Genomic DNA, 14173 nt, shown 5'->3' on the forward strand with positions numbered 1-14173 from the left:
GTCCCCAGTTGTGACAGACGAGGAGCCACAATTGGGAACCCATGCACAGGTTTATGCGACATGTCCATACCACGTCGACAATATGAAAGACGATATGCACTCAAGCAGCCATTCAGAAGATACCCTCATGTTGAAACAGTGGAGGAAAGCTATCACAAAGGATGTCCCTTGCTGAGTTGCCGGAATGCAGCCATCAATAAAATGGTGCGCAACATCGATGTACGTTAAAGTTAATGACAATAAAAGAAAGTCCCAAAGAAGATATATGAACCCATTCTGAAACAATATGAAAATACTAAAGAATGATGATGTAACTGAAGCACTAAGAAAATATGTGCTTGACTATGCAGTAGTACTTATGAAGTAGTACTTATGAACACAAAGATGAATAAAGTCACTTAATGGCCACTATCTGAAAATATGCTGAAACGCAAGGTAGAAAGAATACGTAGACGCTTCAACGTTTAGGATGGCCATTAGAAGAAGATCGACGATGGCTTATGTCAATCAACCCAGTTACATCAAAGTACGAGCCCAGGATCTGATTGTGGAAAGATGATGAACACACTGTTTTTACCTTGCAGAATAAAGGAGTACATTGGCTTGGAGCCAAGGATGCTATTTCGAGAGATGAAGGAAAAGCATGATGGGAGCCTATGAGCAGACCATGCGCAAGGACATATTTCTCAAAGATTAGGAGGAACAAGAACATTTACTGATGCCAATTGATGAAGACTTAAAACGGTATAAAGTTTATATAGGATAAAGTGAGCAAGTCTCTAAAGGCCAAGAGGAGCAACTGCACCTAGCATAATTGAATCAAACGGTGTTAAATGAACAGTCAATATGGACAATTTCATGGTCTTGTAACACGTGACGAAGAGCTATTCATTAGGTTTGAAGCTAAGAAAGTGATGTGCCTACACTCCCTATAATGTCCGAGACAGTGCAGATTGGCACAGTCAACCTTAAAACAAATTATACTGGCATGATGCCTACCGATGAGAGAGGGTAGACTAATTGGGGAAACAAGGGGAAAGCTGACGTATCTTCAAGCACCTGGGTTTCGTTTCTATGTATGTGCTGCGAGCAAGCCGAATGTCCAAGGTTGGAGTTGGGTTGCCAACCAATTAGAATAGCCTACCATTCACTTTTACATACAACGTTGCAAAGTATTATTCTGCTGCCACATTCTCTGTTATGACAAGGGCCTTACACCACATGTATAGAAGTGGCTGAGGGTGTGTCTTACACATAAGATACCACCAATGAGGAAAAACACTTGTATATTCTATATGTAGACTTTTTCCCCTAATACAATCTCACCCCTCAATAGGTTTTCACAGTTTGCCACATAGGATGACATCATAGATGATGCATCTAGCATTATAGAAGCTAGAAACATCCGGAAGGACAGTGTGATCCTGCATGGGTCGATTTGATGAGTGTTTATTTCGACCTAATGTACTTCTTGAGATTAAAGCAGTATTTTACCATCTCCTTTGAGTCTGTCCGGTTATTGGTGATTCCATCTAGCACACAGATGCTTCAAGGTGCTAGAGCACAGCATGTTTTATTGGACAAACATCTATCATCATCAAATGCACCCTGATGCCGGCCAAACACCTTCTCCTGACACTTATGGCTCCCCTCCAAAAGCTGCTGCCATATTTGCTATCTTAGAAGTACCCAGAGGCGTTGCTAAGGGACACCTGGGGGGCTATAGCCCCGGCATCTTTTGGGTGTAGCCCCGGATAGACGTTCAGGAGATACAACCAAAAGGCTAGCTAGCCCTGTGTCCCGACAGTCCCAACATTAGCGTAGCCTCGGATCTTTTCCAGAGCGATCAACACCCCTGGAAGTGCCATTGAAGATTTGAGTTCTTGCATGGCTGTAGTCTGCTCGGGGACAGTCGCTGTACCTCTTGCATGTCCAAAATATTGCATTGTGAAAAGCAAATCGGGTGGTTCAAAATGCAGCCATCGGAATCCAAAGGAGCTGCCAAAACAAAATACAGCAACTTTCGGTAAAGATTAGAATTGCTCAGAAATGATTAAACTGGTGCAATGACACATCTTAACAGCTGCCATGAATTGTAATGTGTTATTTATAATGCGCTTAATACCCAGAGGTTTCTAAGCTTGGACCCTGGGATCGATCCTGTGTTCTGTGTCGAGCGCGTTGCCCCTGAACTATCCTCTCGATACCAATGCCGAGCTTTCTTCAAGATCTTTCCTGATTTTCCATTTAGCGGCTAGGCCAGTATGAGAGTGTGTTGTCTAGTTTTGTGTTAAGTTGCGCTTCTCTCTTATTTTGCTCAGGTGGAGCTGCATGACTGCACATGGTGGTTGTAAACTGCGCCGGGGACCTTGTTGCACTTGCCCTGTTTTTCAAACGTGTAGTCAGGGCGAGTGCTCAGTAACTGCACACTGAAGAAAAAAGGACTGGCCTGGATGTGATACTGTCCGCATGTCTCCTGGCTCCATGTGCAGTATTCACTGCTAAATGGACCAGCAGCGCAGATAACTAACACCGAAGTGCAATGTGACCCAGTGATCTTATGATCTTAATTTGGACTATCCATTGCAGGCCATGTACACCCCCCGCCACCCCCACTGCTCTCCTCCTTTGCTCACATCACCCTTCATTCAGGGGGTCTCGCCCTCTACCTTCCTCTCTCCTTGTCTCTCTTTTTCATCTTTGCTCCATTTGGGCATTCCTGGGTCTCTGTTTCATGACATTCACATGCTGTCTGCTCTCTCGTTGTTAAGTCTGCTGTTTGGCCGACCACTATTGGTAAATTTGACCAAAAACATATCCATAAACATACATTTGTATGTGTTTACGTGGGGGTTTGAAGGGTGAGGGGCAGGGGGACAATGGGTGGCATGGGGTAGGGAGGAAGAGGCATGAGGCAACCCCCATATTTATTTTTTAAAGGCTGAATTTGTGTTCACCAAAAACGAGTCAACCAAACTGCAGACTTTCAAAAGAAAGTCTTTCAAAACAATGTAGGACCATAGCCTGGTCACACGGGCCGGGTGGCCACTGGGTGAGTTCTGGTGGTCCTGGTCACACGGGCCTGGTGGCCACTGGGTGGGTTCTGGTGGTCCTGGTCACACAGGCCTGGTGGCCACTGGGTGGGTTCTGGTGGTCCTGGTCACACAGGCCTGGTGGCCACTGGGTGAGTTCTGGTGGTCATGGTCACACAGGCCTGGTGGCCACTGGGTGAGTTCTGGTGGTCTTGGTCACACAGGCCTGGTGGCCAGTGGGTGAGTTCTGGTGGTCCTGGTCACACGGGCCTGGTGGCCACTGGGTGAGTTCTGGTGGTCATGGTCACACAGGCCTGGTGGCCACTGGGTGAGTTCTGGTGGTCTTGGTCACACAGGCCTGGTGGCCAGTGGGTGAGTTCTGGTGGTCCTGATCACACAGGCCCGGTGGCCACTGGGTGAGTTCTGTTGGTGATCTTGTAGGCGCTCTTAGTATAATTCATGTAACACAGGCTAATAACTGTGCAGTTTTCCATGGCTGGGTAGTCCTGTTAATACTAATAAAGTTCTTAATTGTAACCATTCATGACAACATGGCCCGTTGCATTCAGGAGGTGCCTATTTTAAGTTTTGGCTATGAAATGGCACTTTCCCTATGAGCCAAAACGAATGCATTGGAGTACAGCTAGTGAGAGGCGGGGGAGGATGAGGGGCACAAAGCTTGTAGGTGTTGTTTGGTTATTTACCCAACCATTGACTGCTCATGGCCATGCTAATCCCAATGGCCCTCCACACCCAAAACACATCCTCCTCCTCCTGGAAACTCTTTTAGTTAACTTTATCAAGCCTTAAAATCAAACTTTTTTTACACCCAAAGTGCCTGCCAGGGTTTTTTCAAAGCGGTCTTCTAACTGGTGTACAATAAATATCTTAACCAGGTCTGACTTTAGTCACTTGATTTATAAGCAGTATGTGGTGAGGTCCTGTTAAAAACAAGCATCAGCAAAGCCAACAGTTTTGGCTTGTGTATTAGTATTTGGAATGTGCAAGGGACTGCATTTATATGCCCAGGTGCGTGCACCCTTTTGCAGTTACTACCATCGATGGCCAGTTAATACCACTGCGGCAGTGCCTGGCAAACGCCTTTCCCTTGCCTACACAAAAGCCAAAACGGTTGGCGTTGCTAATGCTTGTTTATTTGGGGTCTGGGACTTGTGGTCCTGGATGTATAATGGGAAAAACAACAGCAGCCCCAGAATACGAAATAAAATCCAGGACTGCGCAAGAATCTCCTGAAGGGGTGAGTCACGTTCCCGCGTATTTGTAAAAGTCCCAGCAGATGTTATTGATGGAGCAAAGATTGCAAGCACAACATTCTTGCGTTTTTTCAACAATTCTTCTTGAAATAGCGTTCAGGTGCATCTAATACTGCAGGGGCTAATTAAAGAAAACGTGTTGTCTGCAAGGTATGATATTTCTGTAGCACATTCCTGCCATTGCTGCGGCTTCAAAGCACTTTGGGGTGTGTGGCTTCGCTAGACCGTTGTCTCAACATGCATGAAACTAAAAGACCAATTGCATTATGGGCCTCGAGGGGTTATCATTACAGGCACGTGACCAGGTACTGGAAGCGATGGATAGTGTTGGGACATTATATTAGATTAGTGTGCATGGTGGCTGGGTGCAGCATGGATGCCGTGTCAGTGGATATGTGGCAGCCGGGCTGCATTTGGCCACGGGGTGCAGCTCTGATATCACATGCAATCACATGCACACTAAATAACATGCAATCACATGCACATTACGGCATGCACTTCTGTCAATAATAAATACATGGTCATGCATGTCCATCTTTTGGGCGAATACCATCCAAAAAACTCAAGAGACATGTCCTCATTTCACAAGTGGTGGATATTGTGTGATAGACATAATGAAGTGGAACACCGGAGGTCAATCATACAGACTGGGTGATTGTTTCCTAGGCCCCCATGTATGCACTGGATCATACATGGGGGCAAGTCATGCTACCACACACCTCATACAAATTCTAAAGCAATTATTTCACCTTGGACGATTTCACCTGATAAGTAAAGCACACTTTTGAAGCAGTTATGAGCACACAAACTGGAATAAATAAAACCCAGACAGACGAGAGAAACATTCCTTTATGAAAATATGGCATTTCCAGCACATGCAGTGAACCATGCTACATGCAGCTGTGAGGGTACATGTGTCTGGTTGTCTCATGTAGAAAAGCGAAGGATTTAAAAAAAAAACATTAATATAAAGATGTCATTTTCATTATACCAAACCATACTAGGCGTAACTTGGAATATACGCGCCTGTTTGCCTAATTGTGTTTCGCTACAGGGCTTATTCAAGGCTCATGGACACATCAACATCTGCACAAAGGAGTTCACTATGCTCACACTAGAATACGCCCGATATTTACAGTAAAGCACAGCTAATCAAATGTAGAATATTTATCAATTTATTCCACAATCTTGCATTTGCAGTACCCAGTCTCAAACCCATATTTGCGATATCTGATCATGTCAGTACCTCATTTTTGCCAAATTGGAGTGGGTGAACACACCCTAAAATCTTGACAATTCAACATTGAATTACACAATGACTCATTGCTTGGAGGGGGTTTAGAATTATGAGTTGAAATTTGTCAAACCACCCGATTTGGGTATGAAATTGATTGAACAGTATGGTTATTGTTGCAAATGTATACCGATTAATTGATTTGATATCTCAAATATGGGTTATTGATTGAATAACGCAAATACATGATTGTGGAAGGAATTGAATAAAGCAGTTTCTTCACCGCTGGGTGCTCAGGGTGTCAAGTTGAGAGGCAAGCGATTGCACATCTTTATATTACAGGGCCAGGAAATAGCTATGGAAGACTCTAGGAATGTCTGGAGGTATTGCGGTGCAGGAGACGGTCCGAAGCCCTGTGCAGGAAGGAACACGTCATGAGGTGGAGGAGCAAGTGGAAACACCAGGAGCCTCTGCTGTGGCAATGCTTGATCCGGCTAATGGCCGGGTTGCTGAGTATCTAAGGCCTGCGGTGACGTGTGCCTGCTTCTCCTTGCTTCACTGTGATAATGGCGGCCAAGAAGAAGTTGGCTCTGGTAGTCACATGGCTCATGGCTCACTTGGATCCGAACCCAAGATCATCCACTACCAATCAGTCTAAACCCCAGGTCAGGAGCTTGTGAGAATCCCGACTCCCAGGGCAAGTGTCCCAGAAGAGAGAGTGTGGCCATACTGGGGGGCTGAGGCTAAGCATGATCCGATGCAGCGGGGCATGAGCTGATCCAGCACTTAAGCGATCGTCTGGACTTTCCATGAGACTCTCTCTTCCTGGAGGTTTGTTTCAGAATAAATACAGAAGGCATTAGCCCTCTTGGCTCACTGTGATGATGACATCAGGGATGTGGGGCTAAGGGATTGGGCTGACCTAAAGAAAGGGGTCTTCCTGAAATACATCAAAAGGATCTCTGAGCTTCAGTGGTTGAAGTCCACACTTTCTATGTCCGTCCAAGTCGACATTGTAGTGCTGGATCTGGTAGGACGCAATCTCACCGACCACTGATGCTACAGATCAGAACATGCGTCAGGAAAGTCTTCACAGATTGAAGCTTGGCCTTGCAAAACGTGGCCAGATCTGTTTCCAAGGACTTGACCTGGTCATATTCAGCCCTGGAAGGGAGCTAAAGCTTCTCATCTTCCGCAGGGATCTACACAAAATTAAGTTGGGTGGATTTCACATCCAAATATTGATCATCTCTAAGTGATGGCTCCTGAATCAGATGCTTCCGTAACCGGGGCACACAACCGGTCACTCAAGGCCTGAAAAATGTAGGGATAAAAAAAAACAGCCTCCTGAACCTTCCATTTTTGGACCAAAGATTGTTCAGAGATTAAATAGATCAAGACACGAATAGGGTGTGTGGAGGCACATACTTTTCAGCAAAAGCAAACACTGGACACCCTTCATCTTCAGATGTTGCCTCAATCATTTTAGGCAAGTAGGAAAGTTGAAGCAAGGACAGAGACCAATGCAGTAACCTGACCTGGCAAGGCCAAGACAACCTTTTCCTCCAATGTAGGGTGCCTGCCTCGCCTGCTCTCGTCTTGGAAGCAGATATGTCAGACCATTGGGTAGTAGACACAGCCAAAATAGACTACTAGCTGGACTATGCTTGTACTCATGCCCCAACTCTGTTACTGTGACATCTCACCCCGAGGAGTGCTCTGGATCTTGACCTCCGGTTTCTGATGCAGAAAAAGGACACTGTGGCCAGTTCTGATGCTGGAATGGGTGGTGGGAGGGGTTCTACTCAATCTTGTTCTTAGTGGTAAAGTCCTCTGAGGAGGGGTGTCCGTTTCTGGTCCTAAATATCCTAAATTGATTCCTCCTATCAGTCCGATCAAGATGCACTAATTACGGCAGGTGATTCATCTGAACCAAGAGGGGAACTTTCCCTGTACCCCGGATATGAGCAATGCTTACTTACACATTCCGATGTGACCAGGGCCACCGGCACGTCCTTCACTTTGCTTTCTACGGTCAGCATTTTCAATTCATGCTGCTCCTTTTGCCATAAGAACACACCAGTGTGTTCACAAATGTTCTTTCCCCAGTGGAGGCCTCAATCCATCAAGAGTTTTTAAAAATGTTTTTTACCAATCATGCCTTGACTTCTGATTGAACAATGTAGCATCTTCTGAAAAGTCAGGAGAGAATTTGCATGATATGGTTGCCTTTAAATAGATTTGCTCCTAAATGATATGATAACATCCCTCCAGTTTCTAGGATCCAGCTTCGGGGTGAGCAGCGGCCAAGGCCTCTTTCCAGTGTAGCAGTAAAGGGGCTACAGCCACACCGTCATGGTGGATTGCCTTAATGTTCTTTAGGGGCATCGCTACATTACATACTTCTGGTTTGCCATACACTGTGCTATTGGCATTCAGCAGTTCAATCGCTCTAAGGCAGTCAAGCCAATATCCCAGAAGATCAGGGAAGCATTGTCGGCTTGGATTGAACAACTTCTCAATGGGCTGTCTTGAGTCCCAATGGGGCATATTTATGTTATTATTTAAAGTGCAGAACTAGCACCACAGCAGCAATGCACTGTAATGGGCATGGGCAGGCAATGTTTGAGCTTGCATCTTTTAAAAATAGCGCAGTACTGTGAGTTCCGATCTCTCCGTCAGTCTGTGTGTCCAATGGGATTAGTCCTGGGTCAGGTGTTGTGAAAAATCCATGTTTTGAGAGATTTTTTGAAATTGCAGAATTCTGGGGGCATTCCGAGCTGATACCAATATCGAGTTCCAGAGGGTGTAGGGGTGTGACAAGAGTAGGATTGTTTGTGGGTCCTCTCTCTGCGGACAAGTTGTGATTCGATCCAGTTGGTTGATTGCTGGGTGAAAAGTGTGTGCCACTCGGTATGTGGAGCTTACCCACCAGGTATGTTGGTGTGCTACTCCTGACCACGTTGGATACATGCAGTTTTGAACATTAGTACCCAGCGCGCCACAAAAAAAAGAAATCTTCGCACTGATTGGTGTGTTTCCGAAACTTACCTGAAGGTAATCCAGCTCACAACGCGGTGTATCCTTCAGGGCCGTTCTTCTGTATTTCATATTTTTTCCTTCGGCTGCCATGGAAAGGGAGAAGGGACTATACGTAGTCCCTTCTCCCTTTCCATGGCAGCTATTTTTTCTTACCTTTTTTTTCCTTTACTTTAATGGCTGCCCCTGTTCCATGCCGGCCATTTTCTTTGTTTACTATGGCCGCCGCGGAAAGGGAGAATGTACTACGTTTCCCAGTCTGTGGCAGGCATTTAATAAAAAACATTTTGACCGCGCAACGTGACGCATCTCGCAACTGAAAAAAAACACCATTAGTACCCCGGTCTAACGCTTATTGCCTAAGTGCCCTGGCTTGGAGAGGAAGCCAGTATAGTCCAATGTATAGACTCTGAGTAGTATGTAAATTCTATAAGTTAAATTCTTCCTTCATTTAAATGTGACATTTTCACAAACAACAAATCTGTGGTGTGTCTGAGTTGTACTGATTGATCCCGAAAAAGAGGCATGGAGAAGCCAGAAGAAGACAACTTGGATTCACAGTTACTGTACACAGCGTTAGTTAGGCGTCATCTGGAGTATTGTGTCCAGTCCTGAAGGACCCATTGCCAGGAGCTTGGAAGATTGCCTATACAAGCTACCAGAATGGCGCATTGTTTAAATGGAAAGTATTGTCAGGAGAGACTTGATAACTTAAATGATATTCACGGGAGGAAAGAAGAAGCAGTCAGAGGGATGGAATAAAAGAATTTAATTCTCTTTGTGATCACTCGGAAAAAATATTTGAATAAAACTTATCAGCCGATGAGACATTTTTAATCTGCCAGTGTCCAAAAGACACACAGCTCTGCACAGAAATAATAGAGCAAATCGGGGCTGAGAGGGTACAATGGGTCTAGGGAGCCTTCTCAGCTGGGAAATAGATTGATCTAAAGAGATGGAAATATCAAAATAAGGGAACATTGGGTGGCGTAAACAGGCAGCATAGCCGCGTTATCCACCACGGATCTAGGGGTCAGAAAACAAGCACCCCCAGAGATCTAGGGGAACAAGCTGGCAATCTACGCACACCAATGCCATACTAGAGCCGCTGGACAGCCATCGCACTGTGCACTCCCACGGCTGCGGTTCACATGTTACCAAACACGGATTATCCACCTGTCGCCCATCTTTAAATGCCAGACTTTGATGACAGTAACATGAAATTGAAAGTCTTTTGGCTAAAGATATCCGAGCAAAATCCACAGTTGTTGGAAAAAAAATTGTATAAGCTTAAGATTTTCGTGTACTTCATAGATTGTACTTCTGTTTCAAAATCTGAGTCAAAAACCTTTTAAAATAAAAAGGCGAAAGGCTGCAGCTGTATGTGGGTGGTACGCGCATATAGTTTTGCGTTCAGATGGCTGCTCTTCACACCGCAGGCTCCATGTTGATTTACTGACTGCTGCTGCATTATCAACCGCTACCAGCAATGGGAAAGATCACAGTCAGGTCTTACATGGGAGATGCTGGAGCACAGTGTGCCCTACTCACAGGCCAGAGAAGGCTAGAGTGAGACCAGCGGATAATGTTCATCTCTCCCGGGGGTGTGGGGGGGGCACATAGACAACATGGTCCAGTATTGCGCAGTGTGGCTACTTCCATCAACGACATATCAAATGATAATATAGGAGCTCTTGATTAAAATATGCCGGGCATTTGAGTCAAGTGTTTTGACGATCTGCTTTTAGGCATCCTCCTGCAACCCATAACTGCCCCTCTCATGACTCCCACCACTCTGGTTCCCCATTTCATGGCAGGGTGGCTTCTATTGATTCTTTCCAATGGTTCTATTGAAGCTCTTGATGCTGGGCACATAAGTATCCATGACATTAAGACATGTGAGGAGTGCCCACTGCAGAGGAGTGTGTCCAGTGCTCAACTTCGTTGGTAAACAATGATAACGTCTTTGTTTTCTGTTCAATGTTGTTTATTTTAATTGCAAGCTCTGACAAACCTAATCAAATCCTAGGACATAAATACGTGCAAGATGCATTCTGTAGGGGTCCTATGTTTTGTGGCGGGGGCCTCCTAAAGGCTGATCATTTCAATGTCGGTCAATTTCTTTGCCTCCTCTCTCATGCCAACCTCTCTAGGATTCCTTGTGTTTTTGGTGGGACGGCCTACACCAGTGGTATTCAAACGTGTTTATGCTGAGTGCCCCTTTGAGTCAGAATATTGTTTTTGAGCCACCCCGCCCCCTCCTTAAACCCCCCCTCCTTGATTGAAAATGTTTTTGTTGGTCCTCCCTAGATTTCATATCTGCTTATATTTTCTATTAAAAGCAGGCACCATACTCCGTTTTTAAAGAGCCTTGTGCCTCCCCCACCTGGACATCCTTAGGGCCTCGCTAGGGGGCCAGGTGCACAGTTTGAAGGGCAGGGGCCTACACCATAACATGCCCCTTACCCCTGAATGGCCATAACTACCTCTATGGGGGACTCTTTCTCCCTTGTAACCACGTGCCTGCAAAAGTAGACGCCACCTCTCTGCACTAGATTGGATTGGTTTAGGGTAGGGATGAGGGTTTATTTATGATAGAATAAGAATACTCTTCTAAAGAAACGGGGTCAGGACAGGGTAAGCAATAGTGTCGGGGGTTTCTCTGTCATGGAGATACTGGTCTCCCCCCTGCTTCTTAATGTACGACACCCTCCTAGGGAGGTAGCGCCTAGCTGCTTCTTAGATCACAACTCACATGCTCAGGGATACAGCTGGCCTATCATCACCCGAATCAAGGAATATCAAGGCAGCACCCTAGTTAAAACATGATTGGTATCTAAAATAGTCTTTTGTCTGCTCAATTTGGTTGTTTTATTACATAAAAGTACATTTTAAAATTTTTTTTTACATTGTTGGTGGCACATGGTTCAACGTTCATATGACAAGAATTCCTATGGTGTCCGAATGGGTCGACTGTTATGCAATGTCACTCCTCATTCCGACTTCCGGGTTCAACATGAAATGATGTCACTTCCTGTGATGCCGCAGGGCTTGTGATGTCACTTCTGCTGCCCGTAGCTTTCAGTGAATTAATGCTCTTTTCTTGGGGGAGTAAGAATAGCCAGTGACCTTGCATGTCAATACACTCCTGTCCATTTTACCCGATTAGATTGTATGCCTCTGTATTTCGCTTTACTCTGCTTGCCTCACCTTTTCACTTTGCCTCGCTCTACCATATCATAAGGCCTTTATTGAAAGGGGTTCCCCACAGCCACTGTAGCTTCTGAAACCAGAACAATGCATGGGCCAGGCTCTGACAGCGATAATTCCTTGTATTAGTGTTTCTGCTGAAGCTGCTTCTCCGGTTCTCTGGGGTCACTCTGAGTGCCGGGGGCGGCTTTGTGTTGATGCTTTTGAAGGAGCTTTGTGCTAAGGGTTGTTTTTGCAGAATGTGTGCTTTTGCTGGTATTTGTGAAGGCACATCAAAGTTCTGCTGTTCGCTAATGCACCTGAAGCATTGCAGGATGCATCTTCTTAACATCTTACCATACTTGCCAACATGACCCATTCCAATTTGTAGGTGCTTATCCAGTCCTGGTTTTTTCTTTGCATTCTGGGACTTGTAGTCCAATTTTTATAATGGGACCATTGGAACTACAAATCCCAGAATGCAAAGGAAAAAAAACAGGACTGGATTGGCACCGACAGATTGGAATGGGTCATGTTGGCAAGTATGTCTTACATCCAAGAGAATTGTGACGCTCTTGCTGAAGTTAAATGTGAGCAGCAGCCAGGCTCTATGAGCGACGCAGTCGCAGGGCCAGCGAAGGACACCCCACATGTTTCTGTGGAAGGCTAAAGGCCGCATTTATTACAAGTCTTCCATTCCCAAAATGCGACAAAAAGGCATAAATACGTTACATCATCAAATGGTCACGTCATCGTGAAGTCATAAACAACATCACTGCAACATTGTCAATTACATAATCAAAAGGAACTTTAGCATGGGGGGTGTCCAAGCCTGCACCCCCTTACGCCCAGGGACAGGACTGAGGTGAATATGAGATTCCCTAAACCACCGACCAGACCCTCTCACCCCATGCACGGACTGGTGAGGACTGCTCTAAGAGTCCCTGGCCTGCCACCTCACTGTTCCACGCCGAACCTAGGAGCCTAATGTAAATGTGCAATCACTCTCCCTTCCAGTGATCCAAAAGGTTTAGCCCCTGGCTCAATCCAATGCAATGTGCTCCAAACTACCACCACAGTGCCCCTGGTCTACCGGCCAGGGGTACTCCCCACCACTGCCTGCAACAGGTCCCCTGGTCACCGGCCAGGGGCACCCGCCACCCTGCCGGCTATTACTTATACCCGGCGCATAGGACTGATACGGCTATGCTTCCTCACCCCCTACTCCACCAGACTCAGACACCCCCGGAGGCCCCTTCTAACTTAAACGTAGAAAACATTAATCCATGGCGTGAGACAACCGGAAATTCTAGGACACTTTGACTTGCAGCCCTTCAAAACATACATACATGTAGAAAAACATTTGTCTGTGGCGAGAGCCATCCAGAAGTTCTTGGGCGCTTTGTTCCAGGTCAGGCTGACCACTGCCCTCTTCTGTAGTGAGGCCTACAGATATTATCACCCCCACCTCCCAGAACCGAACCCTTGTTAACATAACTGGCGTTTCCCCCAGCCAGCATGACTGGCGTCATACTCCCTGTTGTTGGGTGTCATCTAGAGATACAAAACATGGCATGGTAGATACATATAAAATGGTAAACCAGTCAACACCACTGCTTCTTGCACCATGGAACAGAGAGCCCACGCCCCCCATACCACCTAAACCAAGCCCTGCCACTCAACCCACTGGCCTGGAGTGACTGGGGGGGTGCATCTCTCACTCCACAGGGTCCTACCCCCAAAATGACGTATGAACCCAATACATCTCGGACCGCCCCCCCGCTGGAGGGAGTGTTGCATCAAACCACCCCCCCCATGGGGAACACCCCTGCCCGATATATGGTGAACTCACCATCACCCTGAGCATGGCAACCCAACACCTCAGCAACCATTCACGACCCATGTCGACCACACTAAACCCTACCACACAAGGGATACATACTCAAAAGCATACAGGGGACAAATGAGTAACAAGATCAACACGGCTACGCTAAATTTCACGGAGGACCAGATTACTGATATACTTAAAGGTCCTTCCTTTTTTGATCTAGGCAGCCCTGATGCCAATGTTCCCCAAACATCATCGGGTGAGGACTTGCTAAAGCTAAAGAAAAAGTCTTTTCGCACTGAACTGCATGGGCACTTCCTTCGGGAATATTTGAAGGCCAATATCATCCCGGCAGGTCTAGTGGTCAGGAATGAACCGTGTTTATTCCTGGAAGATGAAATTTATAAGACTAACTTTAGTTTTATTGTGACTAAATGTAGCCGAGATCTTATGTATCTTACTATATCTACGGCGCAACGCGTTACGAGCCACATACAAATTGAGCTGGATGAGGCAGAGACAAAATTCCGCACCAGCACGGTCATCATCAATGCACAGGAAAAACTTAAGGAGGTCC

At 46.0% G+C, this 14173-nt stretch overlaps 1 protein-coding gene across 1 annotated transcript in view; it reads left to right on the plus strand.

Moving 5' to 3' along the window:
* Positions 1-14173, plus strand: part of RAB26 (RAB26, member RAS oncogene family) — a 1605669-nt gene that overhangs the window by 633476 nt on the left and 958020 nt on the right. The window lies entirely within an intron of this gene.

This window comes from Ambystoma mexicanum, chromosome 2q, assembly GCF_040938575.1.
Source record: "Ambystoma mexicanum isolate Mex_15411 chromosome 2q, UKY_AmexF1_1, whole genome shotgun sequence".
Classification (NCBI taxonomy): domain Eukaryota; kingdom Metazoa; phylum Chordata; class Amphibia; order Caudata; family Ambystomatidae; genus Ambystoma; species Ambystoma mexicanum.